General features: G+C 45.7%; 1 long non-coding RNA gene across 1 annotated transcript; it reads left to right on the top strand.

Annotated features, from left to right (window-relative positions):
• The first annotated feature begins 20 nt into the window (after positions 1 to 20).
• On the top strand, positions 21 to 10374 carry LOC133351098 (uncharacterized). Its single transcript, XR_009756146.1, has 3 exons — positions 21 to 137; positions 3453 to 3545; positions 10222 to 10374. It is a non-coding gene; the product is annotated as an uncharacterized LOC133351098 (long non-coding RNA).
• The last annotated feature ends 11173 nt before the right edge of the window (positions 10375 to 21547 follow it).

Genomic DNA, 21547 nt, shown 5'->3' with positions numbered 1-21547 from the left:
CTCGTTTCCGGGGCAGCGCGGTGACGTCGTCGGTGACGTAGCCGGAAGCGGCGAGAGACGAAATCGCGCGGGAAAGAAAGATGGCCTCGCGAGAGGAGACGGAGCTGCGCGGCGCGTTCAGCGCGGAGATCGTCCGGGTGCGCCGCTCCACCCCCCCTCTCCCTTCTGCTCTCACCTCCCTCTGCTCTCCCCTCCCTCTGCTCTCCCCTCCCTCTCCACTGCTCTCGCATCTCTCTAAAATCGCCTCTCTCTCCACTGCGCTCTCATCTCTACACTCCCCTCCCTCCCAACTCACTCCACTCGGTCCTCTCTACCCTCTTTTCACAACTCTACTCCCATCACTAATTGCTAATTCTCTCCCCAACTATCCACTCCCTTTGTAAGATATTGGGAGGCGTCAGTGCTGCATAAAATAGCAGTCGTTAACGCATTTTAATACAAACCCTTTCGCACTGCCCGGTCAAATCCATGCACACGTCGCTCTCATCCGAAGCGCTCGTACTCCTTGTCGATAGATAACTTCACGGGCACGGCTAATTCACTGGCTGCTCCTATGTTATTATTATTATTGACCATCCCTTCTAGCCCTCACGCGCTATAATACGATTAAGGAGGAACATATAGATTTGAAGCTTTCGTGACTGCAGGAATCCATACTCGTTGGTTCTTTCGGTAAAGTCACGAAGGTATAAAATAAAATAAATCACGACGTTTCGGGCGCAACACAAGTGTGTTGCGCATGGTCTGCTGCTGAGGCAGACTGCCTCAGCAGCAGACCATGCTTTCCCACCTGATGATGGACGCTTGTGTTGCGCCCGAAACGTGATTTATTAAATTTTATACCTACATGACTTTACAGAAAGAACCAAAGAATAATGAACATATTATTTGGCTCTTTCGATAAAATCACGTGAATAGAAAAAAAAATAAGGAAAATTAAAAAAAGCACACTAACTAGTCTATATAAAGTGCATCGACTGCCTTGTTCTTAATCGGAGTAAGTGTACTGGCAATATATAATGTAGACTGTAGACTGGTTATTAAGTTTGGTGAGTGTACTGGTAGTCTATAATGTAGACTGTATCAATGGTTATTAAGCTGGGTGAGTACTGGCAATCTATAATGTAGACTAGCCTGGTTTTTAACCTGGTTCTCCTGACTGGTTATTCAAAAACACGTCTATTATGATCTTAAAAGACAATGAAAACTCGGTGAACTAGTCTATATAAAGTGCGTCGACTGAACATCTGCTGTAACAGTAGACCGATGTACAGACCAATGTTACTACTGAAGTTCGGGCGGCAGCAGCACAAACAGCACCACGGCAGCTAAAATCTTGAGCCAGCGGCAGTCTGCAGTGAGGCCATATTGAAGGATGTGTAATCCATGGGGCAAGCTGCCAGACTGTCAGACTCGCTGCTGAGCTGAGTGATAGCTAGCATACTCTTAGGTTTTTTCGGTAAAGTCACGTAGGTAAAAATAAAATTAATAAAAGTAATAATAAAAATAATAAATCACGACGTTTCGAAGGCAACGCAAGTCTCCGTCATCAGGTGGGACTGTCACAGCTAGATTTACTGTATCAAGTGAGGCAAAAATTTTCAAGATACAAGTTCTTAAATACAAGTTAAGGGAGGAGGAGGGGGGGGGGAGGGGCTTATCTGAATGTGGGAGCCAATGAATGGAACGTATTGGGGGGGGGGGGGTGGGGCTAAAAGAGAACAAATGCACATGCTAAAGGTGCACATGCTAAAGGTGCACATGCTAGAAGAAAATGACAAAGCACATGTTGTTTTACCCAGTGTTGGTTGACAATCCAAATACATAAAAGGAGAGTACTGTTAAACGCTGGGGATGTTAACACTCGGTAAAGTAGAATAGAAATCTGCGAGCAAATGAGCACAATCAATAAAATGTAATCAAAGCAAATCTTATTTGACAGGTACTATTCTACTTTACCGAGTGTTAACATCCCCAACGTTTAACAGTACTCTCCTTTATGTATTTGGATTATCAACCAATACTGGGTAAAACAACATGTGCTTTGTCGTTCTCTTCTAGCATGTGCACCTTTAGCATGTGCACCTTTAGCATGTGCACCTTTAGCATATGCACCTTTAGCATATGCACCTTAAGCATGTGCATTTGATCTCTTTTAGCCCCGCCCCCCCCCAATACGTTCCATTCATTGGCTACCACATTCAGATAAGCCCCTCCTCCCCCCTTAACTTGTATTTAAGAGCTTGTATCTTGAAATGTTTTGCCTCACTTGATACAGTAAATCTAGCTGTGACGGTCCCACCTGATGACGGAGACTTGTGTTGCCTCCGAAACATCGTAGTTTATTATTTTATTTTTATTATTACTTTTATGAATTTTTATTTTATTATTTTTTACCTACGTGACCTTACCGAAAAAAACCTAAGAGTATGAATCCTTGCAGTCACGAAAGCTTCAAATCTAGAATTGATAGCTAGCAGTCAGCGGTACGGTGGCATACAAGTGACACATCTCCCACAGTCCTACTTCTCCCAGTAGGACTTGTCTGACCGTTGAAGAAACTGAACTGTGGCTCATTTGAAGGCCAATATAGACAAATTTTTATTGAGGCTTCATCCCCCCCCCCCCCCCGTTTCCTATACGTACGTACATTGTCAGTAGGCCCCCCATAAACAAGCGTGCGCATTTGGGTTTGTTTTCCCTTCCATGTGTACGTACTAACTGGATGGCCCCTTAAAACCCTCCGCTAATGGAGCTATATTGATTCTATATATCAAAAAGTGTTATGCCTTTAAAAATTGTTTTTACTGTGTCCGATTTCATCATTGTAGCGTGTGAGTGGTCGCTTTTGTTTCCAATTCTGCGAGCAAATGAGCACAATCAATAAAATGTAATTGAAGCAAAGATTTTTTCCTAGATCGAGCTGGGTACATCACGTGCAAGTGGCACGCCCCCTCAATCCCCTTTTTTTGATTGGTTTAGCGCCACTTTTATTTCAGTCCGCTTTTATCGAATTACACCGCCCCTACCAAAGCCCACTTAATAGTTTGGGTGGTTCTAGACTTGAAGCTTTCGTGACTGCAAGGATTCATATTCTTAGGTTTTTTCGGTAAAGTCACGTAGGTAAAACATCAAAATTAAGAAGTTTTAGTTTGGGTGGTGTAAGAACCTATTATTATTATTTGTATCCATGTTATTTTAAACAAGCATCTCTTAATTGTGTTATCATCATAGCCTATCAACTCCTGTGTGAAGATCATTGTATCTTAATCTGCGTATGTCCACAAATCCATGTGTACTATGCCTCGATGCAATTCCAAACATGCATCACTCCACGCTTCTATGCACACTTCGTTTTTGTTTAAACTCGAATTTTTTTTATCATTGACCGATGTTGCCTGTACTGTACATGTCATGTGACGATACTTCGTAATGGACGTGTTTCATTGAAGGAACTGGAGAAAGCTGTCGTGTTGGTGACCCAACTCCGAAAGAATATGTCTACTTTGGATACATCTGCAGATGAAATTCAGACACTTTCACAGGTAGTGAATTAATTTCAACTGTGGGCTTACTGCTGCCCGTTATGGCTGTTAAACAATAACTAGTAAACCAGTAACCATTCTCAAAATTGGGTTACCAGTTCTGAAAGTCGGTTACCAGTTCCGACAAGTCAGCAATCAGCAATATAAACCAGCAATAAATGCGTCGTTTAGGGCGTGCAAAAGGCACGGTGGCCTAAAGTCACCGGGTGGTAAAATCTGCTCTCGTTTCTCACTTTAAATGTTACAGGCGTAACCCTACAATTGGGACACTCGCACCACTGCTGGTGGAAGGACCTCCACTAGAGGGAACTCTCGAGGGTATTTGGTCGACTCTTTCCCGCTGACCAGACGGATTGGAAGAAATGGTCACATTCACACTTTACCCCACTGTACGTGGCCTTGCTGATCGACTAAGTGTGGTGCACTCATGTTTACTATTGGGTAGATAGAGGCACGATTCAGGAAACGTGCACTTTTGTTTCAACTTCCGCATAAAGTAGATGGAATCGAACCAGCGACTTCTGCATTGCAAGTCGAGTGTGCTATCCCCCCCTAGCATCTCCCTTGGTTTCTCAGTTATGGTAACACTATGTAACACATTTTTGTTCCTGGGTAGTAAGTGTTATTTTGTAATTGCTTATGCCTATAAAGTATAGAAAATGGCTATTATTCCCCACAAACTTTGCATTTGTGACCAGGACAGTGATATTTTGAAATTTACCTATTTTCAATGAGAAAACGGGCAAATTTGTGCGATTTCGTTCACATAAAGTCAGAAAAAATTATTAATAAAAATTAATATGTATTTATACGAACATAATACAAAAATGACTAAAAAAGGTTTAGATGCGAGTAGTTTTTCGAGATTTATGATTATACTGTAAATCTATTTCACGAATCAGCCCCCAAATGTAGTCTCCCATCATGTTCTCATACTGTAGCGGCGTTCAAGGTCCAGTATATCCTGGTGGAAGCGCTCGCTTTGCTTCTCCGAGTACGCTCCCATGTTCTTGAATTTATCAAGATGAGCATCAAGGATATGGACTTCGAGGGACATCCTACAGCCCATTGTGCCGTAGTTCTTCACCGGTGTCTCAACCAGCTCCACATAGTTTTGGACCTTGTGATTGCCCAGGAAGCCGCGAACCACTGCCACAAAGCTGTTCCAAGCCGCTTTTTCCTTACTAGTGAGCTTCTTGGGGAATTAATTGCACTCCAGGATCTCCTTTATCTGTGGTCCGACGAAGACACCGGCTTTGACCTTTGCCTCAGACAGCTTAGGGAAGAAGTCTTGAAGGTACTTGAAGGCTGCCGACTTCTTATCTACAGCTCTGACAAATTGTTTCATAAGGCCCAATTTGATGTGCAGTGGTGGCATCAGCACCTTCCAGGGGTCCATCAGTGGCTCCCACTTGATGTTGTTCCTCCCTAAAGAGAACTCGGTCTGCTGTGACCAGTCCCACCTGTGGTAATGCACCTTGGTGTCCCTGCTGTCCCAAAGGCAAAGATAGCAGGGAAACTAGGTAAACCGCCTTGGAGACCCATCAGTAATGCCACAATTTTGAAGTCTCCGATCTCCCAGCCATACTCATCATACTTTAAGGTGTCCAGCAAGGTCTTGATGCTGTTGTAATCCTCTTGAGGTGCACCGAGTGAGCCAGGGGAAGAGACGGGTACTTGTTACCATCATGGAACAGCACGGCTTTGATGCTCCTGGATGAGCTGTCAATGATTACAGCAGTGCATAGTGTCTGACCAGCTAGTTGTGCTTCAGGCTTGTTTAATCTGGGCCGGCCCTCTAGCTGCTACCGTAGGCGCATACCAGGCTCAACATCCTTGGTGAGTCGGTACAATCAGCAGCTGCCAACGCCGAACCCCGGGCGGTGGTTAACTAACCCTGAAAACTCAGCTTGTCTGAGCCTGAGCATGTGGAACACCTGGTGGAGGAAATTCCACCAAAAGGGTCTTTGGACCTTCCACTGCAACCAGGACCATCTCCAGTCGTCTTGACTACATCTTGCCACTGGGTACAGATGGGGCTGGTCGAGAGAGTGAGGTTGATGCTGCGCAAATCACCCTCACTTAAATCCAAGTTCTCCGCGCAAGTCATGGCACTTTTTACCATCGTCATTATCCAAGTCCGGTGGCGATGGGTGAGCGACGAAGCAGCAGGCACGGATATGCTGGAAGCTGTAGCCGCAAACCTGCATGCAGGCGGCTCAGGATATTGGTCGTTCCCTCACTGGACTGAAGCAGCAGTGAAGTCCGGCAGCACCCTGAGTCACTGAGCAGCCCTAATCAGGATCACACTGCTCACCTCCATAGTGAGGAAAGGGTTAGAAAAGGTACCCTAAACATTGCCTGCTTCAAAACATCTTGGCCTTCCTACCGCAGCTGGCGGGATCCCATACTTGCGGTCGAAAAATAAATAAAATGAAAAAGACCAAAGTGATACCACTCACTGTTGGCGCCTGGAATGCGCGGACTTTGATGGACACGTCTGGATCAAAAAGACCTGAGAGACGCACCACCCTTGTGGGCAGAGAGCTAGGCAGATATAATATGGATGTTGCTGCCCTTAGTGAGACCCGACTGGCCAATACTGGACAGGTGACTGAAGTGGGTGCAGGTTACACATTCTTCTGGAGCGGATGAGGCCAGGAGGAGAAACGTGATGCTGGTGTTGGTTTTGCAGTAAAAAACCACCTGGTCAACCAACTGGCAAGCCAACCCAAGGGTATAAACGACCGTTAAATTACCTTAAAACTCCACCAATTGGGTAAAAAGGAGGCCACCGTCATCAGTGCCTATGCCCCTACCATGATCGTGAGGAGATCAAAACCAAGTTTTATAATGACCTGGAAGTCATTATTGCTGCCACAGCCAGCTCTGACAAATTCCTGATAATTGGCGAATTCAATGCCAGAGTTGGAAGTGACCATCGATCATGGAATGGAGTAATAGGTGCACATGGCATTGGAAAATGTAACAGCAACGGTCTTTTGCTGCTGAAAACATGCTCTGAATTTGACCTGCTCATCACCAACACGATATTCCAACTACCAAAGCGCAATACAACTTAATGGATGCATCCTCGTTCACACCACTGGCACTTGATTGACTACGTCATCATGAGAAGGAGCGACCGGCACGATGTCAGTGTGACTGACCATCATTTCATCTCATCATCTCAAAACTTAACATCCGGATTAAGCCTTCCAGACGCCCACAAGGAAAAAGACGTGTCAAGCATCTTCACATCACTCCCCTACAACAGGAACACACCAGACTGGCCTTTTTTGAGGCTCTAGACCATCACCTGGAGTCTCTAAGCTTCGAACATACAGATGCTGAGGCAGACTGGACTGCTCTCAAGACCGTGTTGCATTATACAGCCCTTGAATTACATTGGTGTTCCCATACATACACATCAAGATTGGTTTGATGAGAACGATGCAGAAGTCTGAGCACTCCTTGACGAAAAACATCGCCTGTATGAGCATATTTGAATGACAGCAGCTCAAGCTTAAAGAAAACTGCCTTCCTCAACATTCGCAGGGTTGTCCAGTGGAGACTCAGAGTCATGCAAGACACCTGGCTGTGTGCAAAAGCTGAGGAGATTCAGTCCTACGCTGACAGTAACAACACCAAGTGCCTCTATAATGCACTCAAGCAGGTCTATGGTCTGCAACACTCAGCAACTTCACCTCTCCTGTATGCAGATGGAACAACACTCCTCACAGAGAAGGACAAAATACTTGCGAGGTGGGCTGAACACTTCAGTGCAGTCCTCAACCAACCATCATGCATAAATGAGGAGGCAATTGCGAGACTGCCTCAAGTTGAAATAAACCAGTCCCTTGTTCTACCATCAATTGAGGAAACCAGCAAAGCCATAAGCCTCCTCTCATCAGGCAAAGCTCCAGGGTCCGATGCTATTCCAGCAGGAATCTACAAGGCTGGAGGGCTTCGCTTAGTCTTGAAACTGACCGACCTTTTCCAGTCTCTGTGGACATTAGAAGCCGTTCCCCAGGAGTTCAAGGATGCCTCTATAATCCATCTCTATAAGAGGAAAGGCAATCGACAGGCCTGCGACAACCATAGAGGCATCTCCATACTATCAATCGCTGGCAAAATCTTGGCAAGAATCCTTCTGAACTGCCTGCTATAACTACAGCAATGCATAGTGACTTTGGTGGTGCATGCTTTGACAACAGAAGTGCATACTAAATGTGGTGGTACCTGCTATGATTACAGCAGTGCATATTGTGGTGGGACCTGCTATGATTACAGCAGTGCATAATGACTGGTGGTACCTGGTATGATTACAGCAGTGCATACTGACTGCGGGGGTTCCTGGTATGATTAGAGCAGTGCATACTGACTGTGGTGGCACTTGCTTTCACTACAGCAGTGCATACTGACTGCAGTGGTACCTGCTATGATTACAGCAGTGCATACCGACTGTGGTGGTGCCTGCTATAACTACAGAAATGCATTCTGAAGTTGGTGGTACCTGCTTTCACTACAGCAGTGCATCCTGTGGTGTAACCTGCTATGATTACAGCAGTGCATACTGACTGGTGGTACATGCTATCACAACAGTAGTACATGCTGACTCTATAGCAGTATATATCGACTTATAGCACAAACCATGAACCTGACAAAGTGGAGTGGTGAGGCCTAGTCCCATGCAGAGCCCCCGGCCTTGCCTCGATTGCCCAGCCTGCAGGCTGGGGGCTGGCCGCTACCCCCCCCCCACCATCCCCCCGGCCGCGCATGGTCCCTCCCCCCCACCAAAATGCGTGAGTTGGTGTGGTCGAGCGCGCGTATAAAATAAATAACAAAAAACGCACAGAATCGCTAATTAAACTAATTTAAAGGTGACGGACGTGAAAAAGGAATAGCGCTTGCCAACCGTGGGGCTTTCGGCGTGGTACGTGGCAAATACATTTTTACGTAAAACCCCACCATTTGAGAGCCAAATCCCTCGCAAGCGCGTGAACACACATACAGACGGACAGACAAAAAATGACATTTATACATGATATTTTTTCAATGACATTGAAAATGGTCAAACTTTTTAATTTAAAACTTTTACAATTTAAAAAATTGTAACAAATTTATAACATAAAATTCCAAGAAACAATTGTCCATCTTATCTTCCAGAGTTTTTTCTGCATTGCTCGCAGGTGAAATGAGGTGCCCAGGGTTTGTTTTGATCCCTGGCAGGCTTGCCGAAATATGCCTTGTAGGCCTCGCACATCTTAGCAGATGCTTCAACAGAGTACTTTTTTGTTCTTGTCTTGATAAATTGGCCGCAGACAGCAAAATGTGTCTGCTGGATGCATGCAGCCTCTTGATGCCATCTCAGAAAAATGCAGATATGTATCCACTTATACAGCTGGAACTAAACTGAACTGGTGGGCTTAAGGCCCCTGTATTTATACTACTATTTATATTACTGGAAAGTTCTACAAGTTACTCCAAGTTTACTCAGCACTGAATCTATCTGGAATTTTCTGGAAAAAATGTAAATTTCAAAAAATCACTGTCCTGGTCATAAAAGCAAAGATTGTGGAGAATAATAGCCATTTTCTGTACTTTGAGGCACAAGCAATTAGGAAATAACACTTGCTACCCAGGAACCAAACAAAACAAAAAATGTGTTACACTGTTATTGCTGTAAACATTTATATTTGTATCAAAACGGTAACTTGTTTTAACCAGTTGCATTGGTGTGATTCACGATTTTGCAAAATAACTGAATTTAAAAACTTCATTGGCGATTATGTTTCTTGTTGCATTTTTTCTGCAATATTTAAATTTTACATGTCTTGTCACGTTGAGGTGAAGACATTTCCATTCATAACTGTGACGACCTGCAATGCACAGTTGCCAATTATGGGAAATTGCATAATCGGTAACTATTAAAAATGATAAGAAAAAAATTGTTACCTCGTTGCTACATGGAACATTTTCTTCAGCAAAAACACATTTTTATCTTTTTAAGTGAGAAATTAAGGGACTTTGCCATAGTGTCATGGGTTGCGCACTAGACTTGCAATCCAGAGGTCACCGGTTCCATTCCATCTCAAGGTGCGGCATTTGAAACAACGAAGCAAGTTTCCTTAATCCTCGTGCCCCTGTCCGTCCAGGAGTATACATAGGTGCACCACAGTCGCTCAGCAGGTCATGTGTGGTGGGGTAAAGTGTGGGCATGTCCACCTTTTCTAAGATACCTTTTAGGGCTGCCTCTAATGGAGGTGAGCAATTGCAAGATTGCACTTGTACGTGTTAACTGCTCAGAAACAGGGGAAATTGCACCACGTGGTGACTGGGGCTGCTATGCGGGCTGTACGTTCGCGTATACAAATTAGTACATTCATTACTAACATTTCATTTGAATCCACGACTAGTTCCTGACTTCCAGGATCGGTAATTTAGTCTGAAAAACGATTACTGATTTACCAGTTATTTAACAACCCTAGTAAAAACATATCTATATGATTCAATACAGATTTGGAGAGCTCCAAAAAACTGGTGAATTGTGGGGTATATGATCCACAATATGGTCCGCTGGTATCAATGTGGTTTTGTTTTTAGTTCTGCTGTACTGTAATTGTTTTACATGTTTTTTCGGATTGTTTCTCACATTCTAATTCTTGCTTTTCAGAAATGGAAAATCTTTCAAGTATATCTGGATAACATCAATGAACTTTCCGCTGCATTGTCAACACTGCAATGAACTGTTTCCTTAACCTCAACATTTTGTATGTATTAACTTACATATGTATAGTTATTAATAAAGACTAGAATGTGATGGCCATTTTGTGCTCTATTTGATATTAAGACTAATTGTTCCAAATATTTGAGTGGTACGTTTCCATGCCCCTGTGAATTCAGCTCTGCATATGGGAATGTGCCTATGCATTTCATGATAGTAATGTAAATGCAATTTAAGTTACTCGGTGTTACAACCACGGCTAGTGATCTCTTGCTAGACTTAAGCATCCAATGCTTATACACTAAAATAAAACAATTCTAGATTTGAAGCTTTCGTGACTGCAATGATTATTATTCTTAGGTTTTTTTCGGTAAAGTCACGTAGGTAAAAACATTAAAAAGTAAAATAAATAAAAATAAAAATCACGACGTTTCGGAGGCAACACAAGCTTCCGTCTTAAGGTGGTACCGTCACAGCCACGACAGCTGTATCAAGTAAATGAGAGATTGCAAGAGTTACCACTGCGTTTATATAATGGTTGGAGAAGGTGGTGGGGCAAGGGCCGCATACTTATTATTATTCCTTGGGACATTCTGTCTACAGGAAAGCCACCCACACAGATTCCTACTTGAAACCGGATTCCCACCACCACCCATCTCAAAAGAATTCTCTCATCAAAACGCTATACCACAGAGCCCATAGCATTGCTGACCAACACCACCTGGCCGGTGAATTAAGACATGTATATCGGGCCCTCAGGATGAACGGATACTCTGACCGCACTATCCGCCAAGCTGTCTCTCCCACCATACAGAAACAGCCACATGAAACTCCGACCAAAACTATCACGTTACCATATATAGCAGGCGTGACCAAAAAGATCTCCAAAATTCTAAACAAACATAAGATCCAAGTCTGATTCAGTACAGTGCATAAAATCCGTGATTTGATTCCATCTGTGAAGGATGTCGTTCCTGACTTACAGTATCCTGGAGTCTACAAATTGAGTTGCATTTGTGGTGATTGCTACATTGGAGAAACGAAACGTCATGTTTCTGATCGTGTCCGCGAGCACAAGTCAGATCTGAAACACGGCAGAACTGATTCTTCGGCCGTTGCCGATCATTGCTACAACTCGGTGGGCTCTCATGAAACTGTATTTTCCGAGACCAAGGTTCTCTGCAAACCTCCTGGCTACCATCAAAGGTTTGTACACGAAGCCATACAAATATACAAACACAGACATAATTTCAATCGTGATGACGGTTACAAACTGAGTAATCATTGGAAAGATGTGATTAACCATGCAAAAAAGATTTAACTACACTTATTTGACAGACAACCATTACTGTTTTACCATGTTTAGTGGTGGTCTCCCTGTTACAGGTTGAGTCACAAACCGCACCTCTCCATAACAAAGGCTCAGCCTTTGTTAGGCAGTCTATTCTTAGTCTCAAGCCTCACCTTACCATATTAATAAGTATGCGGCCCTTGCCCCACCACCTTCTCCAACCATTATATAAACGCAGTGGTAACTCCTGCAATCTCATTTACTTGATACAGCTGTCGTGGCTGTGACGGTACCACCTGAAGACAAGCTTGTGTTGCCTCCGAAACGTCGTGATTTTTATTTTTTTATTTTATTTTACTTTTTAATGGTTTTACCTACGTGACTTTACCGAAAAAACCTAAGAATATAAAATAAAACACTAATAAAATAAGGTGCTGTCGAGTGACTCGGACTCCTCCAAACGCAGGATGAATGTTGCTTTGGCACTGCTCTCATCCACCACAGAATCAGCAGGGGGCCGCTATGGTGTACCCAGATAATGTGGACTCTGCTTGTCCCAGTTGCCAAGTCCTACGATTTTTGCCTTCCGTTATGCTGGAAGCTTCATTCACCCATGGCCGTCACCCCCCACCCATCTCGCCTCGCGTGTCTGCTGGTGGACACACGGGGTGACAGCAGAGTATGTGTCCCCAGGCCGGTGGGACAGCACGACACAGAGCTGTGCTGCACCATCCATGGTGAAAAGCCGGCTTGGACGCGACCAGCAAATCGTCATCATCGTCACAGTATCTCGTCCACAGATACTTGTGAGATGCCCGAGCATGGTCTTCACCTCCACGGCACTCCTATCACAGCGGCTTCATCTACATGATAGTGTGCCACTTCCGCTGGCATGCCAGTCACCAATTTGCTGCCTGGTTGAAGCCAATCTGAAGAGTGAATAGAGGACAGCTAGATGCCCTGTGCAATGGACTTGAAAGTCCAATTAAACTCTATAAATATGTTGTGTTTTCTTGATCAATGCTGCCACACACAGGTGTGGGATTTGCACAGCAGCTGCAACCTGTTGCCCATCTCCTGGCCGACTTGCACCAAGAACCTGAAATTTTGCCAGCTATCATAGGTGATTGCTGACACCACTTGCCCCTGCAGGCTTCTAATGCTATAAGGTGGATATTTGGTATGTGGTGCAGGGGTTACTGCACTATGCTTAAAATCCAGCGACTGGAATTCGATTCCCGCTAAATCAGCATCGATGATGAAAAAAAAATTTGAGTCGACTGCCTAAAATGAGTACCTGTGGAGACGACGGTGGTTGGGAGTGGAGATGGTCACCTACTTCATGTGCCGTGCCGGCCTCAATAGATGCTCACTAACAGCACTTGCTACAACATTCTGTTGAAGTCCATATATAGTCCTTGACTTACGAACATCCGCACTTGTGAACCCGCTTCCATGATATTTATGTAGGACTCGTACTCTCGTTTTTCTCGTCTTGTTTATTCACGCGTAGAGTTCACACCTCATCATCGCTCCGTGTCTCTCCATTCGCTCCGATGCACAACCCGCCATTAACAACACTCCATGTCTCCCCGTTTCTACCGTACACTGTATTCTCTCTATCCACTACTACCGTACACTGTGTTCTCTCTATCCACTGCTACCGTACACTGTGTTCTCTCTATCCACTGCTAACCGTACACTGTGTTCTCTCTATCCACTGCTACCGTACACTGTTCTCTCTATCCACTCTACCGTACACTGTGTTCTCTCTATCCTTATCGTATCTATCCCTGCTCACTGCTGCTCCGTCTCTGTCCCGGGCACCAACCACTCCAGCTCCAATCCCAACCAAGACTCCTGTCTCTCCGTTACGCTGTGCCCTTTATCCCCGCACCAATCAGTCCCAATCAATTATCTCATCCCCCGCTTTGCTACTCGCCCCCAGGCCCCCAGCCTCACGTGACCATGTTATTGCCGCCAGGCCGGCGCCGGTCATTAACCACTCACCCTCCTGACCAATCACTGGCCTGCGTCCTCAGTCACCCCTAACACCTGTCGCGTCTCTTAACGTCCTCCCCCTTAATGCCACGACAACAACAACCGTGTCCTCAGATGCTCCCACTGTACTCTGCTCGCTTACCTAGCAACAATGCGTGGCGCGTGATATTTCAAGTCCTACATCACCCCCCCCCCCCCCCCCCCCCCCGTTTAAAAAGTTAGCCGTCCCGGCTAAACAACGCATCACGCGGAAACAACATTCAAGGAAACCACAATATACAACAATGTACACAATCCCCAACTCCCAAAGTTTTAAGAAAAAGTAAATCGTCTTGAGCGGGTTCCCGCAGCCGGTCCGTCGCCCCGGCTCGACTGAACAGGGGGCAGGGCATCTCTGTCCGTGGTTGCGGGGCAGCGTCCTGCCCGAAACGTGCGCCTATCGTCGCTACACCGGCCATTCTCCGATGAGATCCCAACGTGGTCTCGTGTGTCCCGGGGTGTCCCCTGACTCAAAAATGGCGATCCTGCAGACACATGAGGGGTAGACTGCTGAGGTGCGTTCTTCCGTCGCCGCACAGTACGCTCGTCGGACACATCCAATACAGGCCGTTCCGGGATGGGAGATGACGCATCATAAGGCACCACATATCTCTTCAAGCGCGACAGGTGAATGTGACATAATCGGCAACCGTATCGAATCCTCACACTCTGATCCTGACGAACTTTCACAATCTCAACGGGCCCCTGCCAGGGCCGGACAATGTAACCAGGTCTTGTCCCCCACCTGCCATGGTTCACGTGGAGGCTGTGTACCGTGCAGGCGCTCATTAGCCGCCTGCCTTCGTTCCGTATTTCCCAGCGAGGCCTCCCTGGCCTCTTTCAACCGATCCAATGCCTCACACATGGGGACAGGCACCGTTGGCGACTTTCCTTTAGATTTCACCCCCAGCCTAACCAAGGCCGGGGCTTCTGGTTCACGACCATACATCAAATAGAAGGGTGAATACCCTGTTGAAGCGTGTGGGGCTAATGCCGGGACATGGAGATCCCAGTCTGTCTGAGTCGAATTAACCTGTTGGCACAACATAGACGTCAATGTTCGATGAAGACGCTCGACCATCCCGTCGGTTTGCGGGTGGTATGGGGATGTCTGAATTTTCCTTGTACCCAATGCGTCACACACTTCCTTCAATAGGCGGGATGAAAAATTCTTACCCTGGTTCGTAAGCAGGTGCTCCGGGGCACCTTTGTCAAAAATGTAACCCTGCAGGAAGGCCTCCACGATCGATCCTGCCGATTGGTCCGCTAGCGGCCATGCCATAGGCCACCGAGTGAGGTACTCGACCCCCACAAGCAGGTATTTGTGACCCCACGGGGTAACGGGGAACGGTCCCAGAATATCAAGGACTACAATCTCGTTCACCCGCGAAACACGTTATCGACTGCAATGGTACCTTCCGCTGTGCGCACTCGTGGCAAGCCTTAACATACAAATGAACATCATTCTGTAATCCCGGCCAATAGAAATCGTTACTCAGAGTCAAAGCCGTTTTCTTCTCCTCCAAGTGCATCAATCGCTCGTGCGTGTCGCGAATAAGTTCCCCTCTCAAACATAGTGGTACCACAATACAAAACTTCTGCAAGACGACATCCCATCTGACCAGGAGGTCGTCAACGAGTCGAAGAAAAGCCCGATCATCCGACTGTTTAGAATGAGAGGCCCGAAGCCTCATTTTGGTAAGTGAAGGATCGTCCACTTGCAAGCGCGCCCAACGATCCCGTGACAATCCCAGCAACCCAGGCTCTTTAGCCGGTGCTTCGTCAACCCAGTCTGAATCAGCTGCAGCGGCCATGGCTACACAAGCCCGATGATTGAGGCAATCGGGACAGAGCATCCGCGTTAACATGACGCGTCCCTTTCCTGTGCTGGACCGTGAATGAATATCCCTGCAGGACCTCAAGCCAGCGGGCCATTTGGCCCGAGGGTTGATCGATCCGCAAGGAGTACTGTAGTGCCGCGTGGTCGGTGCGGACCAAAAATTGCCGCCCGTACAAGTATGGTCGATACAGCTTGCACACAGCATCCCTCCCTCTGCGCCGCTGCCCTCGCCTGCGTTCTCTCAGATCCACTCACTCGTCCAATCCGGGCAGGGGGATCAACCATCACCTGCCCGGCGACTTGTGAGGGTTGAGGTCCGTGCCTGGCTTGAGCGGCAGCAGCGAGATGTCTTCACTTTGGTCCCAGCAACCCGAACTCCCGCTTCGCTCTCACGCACCTCCTTATATCCTCCCAATTATCCAGCTCCTCCCTTGTGTCTCTTTAGGGCCAGACGGCTGGCGCCTGTCAGGCCATCAATCACCCCTTATCGCACACGTGCACCTGCATGCCCTCAGTTGCCCTCGACTCAGCCTCAAATGAGTACCTGGTGCGGTGTGTAAACATCGCCACTCGGGAGATAGGTGGTTGGGTGTGGTGGTAGCCAGGGCTGGATCATGGTCCCGTGAGGCCCCTGGGCACATGTCTTTTGTAGCCCCACCACCGCTTTCCTATATTGGTGTCTTTCTTGCCTTCCTCGCAATATCATCCACTAGATCGTCAAAATCTAGCTGTCTGACAAGATCTGACTTGACATAAGTGACAATGAGCTGAGACGTGTTTGGCATATGCTACTCCGCAGCTAATGTTTTATTCTACCTAAAAGGGAAAATGTCTGCTCACCCTGGCCGTTTGTCACTGGCAAAATTAGAAAAGTCTGAAGTGCTGCGAAAACATTAGAGAACACTGACTGCAGATGAAGTGCCTCCAACGTCTCAAGCAATTTAGTTGGGCACTTCTCACCCTCAGACTTGAAAGTCTTGAATTGGATGAGTTCGTTGGCAAAGTTCATGTCCAGATCTGATGGATATGCAGCGGAGAGTGCATTTACCTTTTCCACTATGACATCACTGTTAGACACCTGATCTGACATAAATAGAACTATAAAGAGACTGGTCAAACGCTTGTAAGCATCCAAGCGATGTTCAAGGCAAACCACTAGCTTATCAATGACCACATAAAATGTATATATTATGAACTTCTCCTGCCCCTCAAGTGTCACACCTGGCTCTGAGCTCTCACCTGCAAATGTTTTGCGTTTCCTCTTTCGCTGAAGATCGTGCTTATGTGACTGAGAGAGACCTGTCACAGTTAAGGCTGCCCTTCCAAAAGCCTCAAACTAGTCTCGCCGTCCTGCCACAAAATCCCTCAACGAAGACGAAGCTATGCTGCTACAGAGATGTCAATGTTACTTTTCTGTAGGTGCATGCTTGTAGCGTGGAACCGGTCAAGTATAATGTCCCAGAAATGTGCCATGAACACCATCTCTAAAGTGTCCAACTTACAACATAGTCCAGCGGCCTCAATTCGAGTATCTCTTTTCTCATTATCATCATTACACATACCACTGAAGTCCTCTCTAATGTGGGTGTAATTTCTCCATAGTGCCTTGGTTGACTCTGCCCGAGCACTCCACCGAGTAATGTCAGTCTGACATGGCTTCCGAAAGACGTTCCCCCATCTGTGTGAATGAAGAGCAAAATGTGTAGTGACTGCAACATGTGAAAAAATTCGTCAGCCTCTGGGCTACTGCCGTCTAAGGTGTTAACACCAGCTAAGTTAAGTGAATGTGCTGCGCAAAGCACATACTCTTATCAGAAGTTTTTTTTTTCAGGTGGGCCTGTAGCCCATTGTATTTCCCTGATATGTTGCTTGCATTGTCATATGACCGACCTCTACAGTTTGAGAGGTCCAACCCAAGGCCCTCCACCATCAAAGTCACACAGTTTGCTAAACTTTTACCAGTGTGGCTCTCAATTGGCACAGCCCACGAATCGCTCCACCACATTCCCGCTGCTGTTAACAAACCAGAATGTGAACGTCAATTGGTCCACATGTGACAGGTCAGGGTGAAAATAATTATAAAAAAAATATTTGTCATCTAGAAACCCATCTGCTTTTGTTTGGCGAGTTTTCTGACCCATTAGCTCAATGAGTTTTTCACATATTGTCGATGACAAATAGGACACTGCCTCTTTTCTGCCAAACTTTTTAATATGTTTGGCTAAGAATGGGTCAAATTGTGATAGCAATTCTAGGATGCCAAGGAAATTACCGTTATGGGTTGACCCAAACCGTTCATCTCCTCTAAACGCAAGTCCTCATCACCATTTTTTTTCTTCAAAATATCCCTCCAGTCTTCTTGGTTCTTTCGGTAAAGTCACAGTATTTACGTTCCCCATCAAGTTGCTGCATGAGATCTGCATCTATAGAACTGCCCTTTGTCCGCTGGTACAAGGCAGGCATGCATGATCTGTGTTCTGCACTCTTTTCGTGTTCCCCTATTCTTTAAGAGTGCTTCCAGTCACTAAACCCCTGACTAAAGCCACCGAGCTTGCTGGAGAATAGTTTGCATGTAAAACAGTACACACAACCTGTTGATGGTGAGTACAGTAGACACTGTCTAAAAACCTTCTGCCCATTTGGCAATATACAGTTCTGAAGTTTTTTGTTGAAACTTCTAGTCTTTCCACCAAGCACTCTGGGACTGAAGCTGGGTATTTTTCACTGCGATTTTGGAAGGGGACTGCTCTTTCAATAAGCACTGACTTAACAATGTCACTGGAAGTGCTTTGCCATAATGCAGGGTCAGTGACCTCATAGCACCAGGAATGGCTTGGTTGCTGATTTGATTATTGTGAACCGTCCAACTTCTCCTGAGGTGGAAATGATGGTTCTTGTATACCATTAGCTGTTGAGGGTTCGCCTTCAAAGGATGGCTCTGGGGGAATGACAACATTACTGGAAACTGAACTAGTGCTAGTTCCTTCCTCACAGTTGACAATAGTGCTGCTGTAATTGTTGCTATCAGAGTGTTTTTTAAAGAAGTTGGTAATGAGTGGAACACTTGGAAGCAAAACTGCCTCTCACCTCCTTTTCTTTTTTAGCTTTACTTTTCGAAGCACCACTATTCCAAGGTTTGTGGTCCATATTTCATAACTAGTATGCTATTTATATGAATATATTTATAGCATATCTCAATACTTATGAAATAATAATTGAATTCATATATATTACTAATGACAACACCCTTCAAATACTGTTGTTGATAAATGCATTCAAGTGGTAGTATTTAATAGTCTACTTGTACCTGAAGGCAGATTTGAGTTGATAAAAGAAAAAAAATGAAAAGCACATAAAATAAAATAACCTTAGCCCTTTAAAAAAGCTATGAGATCTCTTTTACCAGTAGCAAAATATAGTAGTAGGTTTTTACCCTTTTAAACTGGTACAAAACTGACACCTTTATTCAAGGCATCATGTTTGCAATAACCACAACACAAGTAGTCAAAAAAGCAAACAAAAAGAAGCAACTCTGATAATGATAATAATATGCACTGTCCTTGAAGTTGATTGGTCCACACCCGAGACGGCTTTCTTTAGAGCCTAGTCCCCATTGGTGTTGGACCAGATGACACCAGAAGGCGTACAACTCAAACACAGTGCAATATCAGAGTATTGAGAGCTCGGGGTAAGCATTTACACTATGAGATCTCTTTTACCAGTGGCAAAATATAGTAGTAGGTTTTTACCCTTTTAAACTGGTACAAAACTGACACCTTTATTCAAGGCATCATGTTTGCAATAACCACAACACAAGTAGTCAAAAAAGCAAATAAAAAGAAGCAACTCTGATAATGATAATACTCTGATATTGCACTGTGTTTGAGTTGTACGCCTTCTGGTGTCATCTGGTCCAACACCAATGGGGACTAGGCTCTAAAGAAAGCCGTCTTGGGTGTGGACCAATCAACTTCAAGGACAGTGCATATTATTATTATTATCAGAGTTGCTTCTTTTTGTTTGCTTTTTTGATTACTTGTGTTGTGGTTATTGCAAACATGATGCCTTGAATAAAGGTGTCAGTTTTGTACCAGTTTAAAAGGGTAAAAACCTACTGCTATATTTTGCCACTGGTAAAAGATATCTCATAGTGTAAATGCTTACCCCGAGCTCTCAATACTCTGATATTGCACTGTGTTAGAGTTGTACACCTTCTGGTGTCATCTGGTCCAACACCAATGGGGACTAGGCTCTATAAAGAAAGCCGTCTCGGGTGTGGACCAATCAACTTCAAGGACAGTGCATATTATTATCATTATCAGAGTTGCTTTTTGTTTGCTTTTTTGACTACTTGTGTTGTGGTTATTGCAAACATGATGCCTTGAATAAAGGTGTCATTTTTGTACCAGTTTAAAAGGGTAAAAATCTACTACTTTAAAAAGGCTGTTAGAAAATAGCCCTTAGGAGGGATTGTTGAAATAGCCTTTAAAAAGGCTGTTTTAGAAAAAGATGGAAGAAAGTATCTGAATATATTACTGTGGCGTACCAAGCAAGACAACAGGCATCTGTGACTTTTCTTACCAAGTCACGACGAAGGGAAATGTAAGTTCTCACGACGTTTCGGCCACAACGCAAGCACCCGTCGTCAGATGAAGAAATGTATTTTAAGCTGGGTGGGAGGAGGAGAACGCCTTGACAAAGGAGTTTACATATCAACAGGGGAATTTAGCATGTTGATGACAAATGCAGATATGGGGTGAGTCACTCCTTGTGGAATGTGTAGGCGGTGGTGGGTCTCAAAGTCATGATATTGTATTATGTCGGATTAGCAGTAATAAAGGGAGGGAAATTCTAATAAAGGTACTAAGCTGGAGCAAATAAATATGTCAATGGGAGAGTGGTAGCAGGAAACTTGCAGCGGAGCAAAAAAAAAAAACTCCGATCCGTGAGGAAAATACAAAAGCGATATAGTCAATGCCAGCGAATGGAATGCGGTCTGAAAGTCACCGTAAACGTGAACACAATCAATCAAGACCCGAAATGGTTTATCACGTCCTTCCAATGATTACTGTTTAGTTCAGCCGTGGATCCGCCACCCATCGCTCATTCGCTCCCTCACTCGCCTCGTCCCTATCCTATCCTCTACTCTCCTTCCCTATCTTATGCTCTACTCTCCTCCCTATCCTATTCTCTACTCTCCTTGTTCACCCCTCCCGGCAGCCGTGGCATTAAGAGTGCCGACGTACGGACTGCGCTCACGCCTTTAGCGTCCTACTCCTGGTCTGTACGGGGCCCGTATCTCGCTGTCTCAGCGGGTTGATACCACGGTAGCCCCGGGGGTCAAGCGTGTCGACGTACGGACTGCGCTTACCCCTAGCGACCCTATCCTAGCCTAGCCAGGTCCACACAGGACTACTCTCGCCAAGAATACTCTAACTAGCTTGGCGGGTCCGGCATCAGCTTCCCTTGTCTTCTGTCTTCATCATACTCCCTCTCGGGCTCGTTTTACCCCTTCCAGAACATTCTCTAGAAGAACCCTCTTTGATTGGCAGATATCGTTTTTTTTAAAATTCCGGTCCACCTCCCCCCTTGTTTACCCCAACGGTCATCCTGAACTTAGCTGCTCTTAACATCCCCCCAATGATGCTCACCAACCACCTCTTCTGGCTACCCAGCGCGGACATGCGTTCCTTAATATGCGTGCATTGAACCACTACATCACCCCCCCCCCCCCCCCCCCGTGATGAAAAAGCTAGCCGTCCCGGCTAAAATACAACCAAAACAATGCGCGATTAGTGGCACAGGTTAAACAACAACATTTTAACAACGTAACGCAATCGGTGGCCTGGGTATAAACCAACAACAATAACAGCAGTAACAATGATGTGCCACAATAACAGGTGTATGTGTAGTGGAATGCTTCCGCAGTGCCCTCAACGGAAGGCCGTTCCCCGGGAGCGGGTTCCAGCTGCTGGTCCGTCACCCCTGAATGGGTTAACTTGGGGCGGTGGCCATTCGCTGGTACGCTGGCACCCCGCTTCCGTGTGTCCCGGGGTGCATACCGAGGTCACGGCTGGCCAACCGGCTCCCGTTCCAAGAGCCTG

The sequence above is a fragment of the Lethenteron reissneri genome, chromosome 36 (genome assembly GCF_015708825.2).
Source record: "Lethenteron reissneri isolate LAM-NWPU_2019-01 chromosome 36, ASM1570882v1, whole genome shotgun sequence".
Lineage (NCBI taxonomy): Eukaryota > Metazoa > Chordata > Hyperoartia > Petromyzontiformes > Petromyzontidae > Lethenteron > Lethenteron reissneri.
Note: the sequence above shows the minus strand (reverse complement) of the source record. Positions and strands in the feature narration are given on the sequence as shown.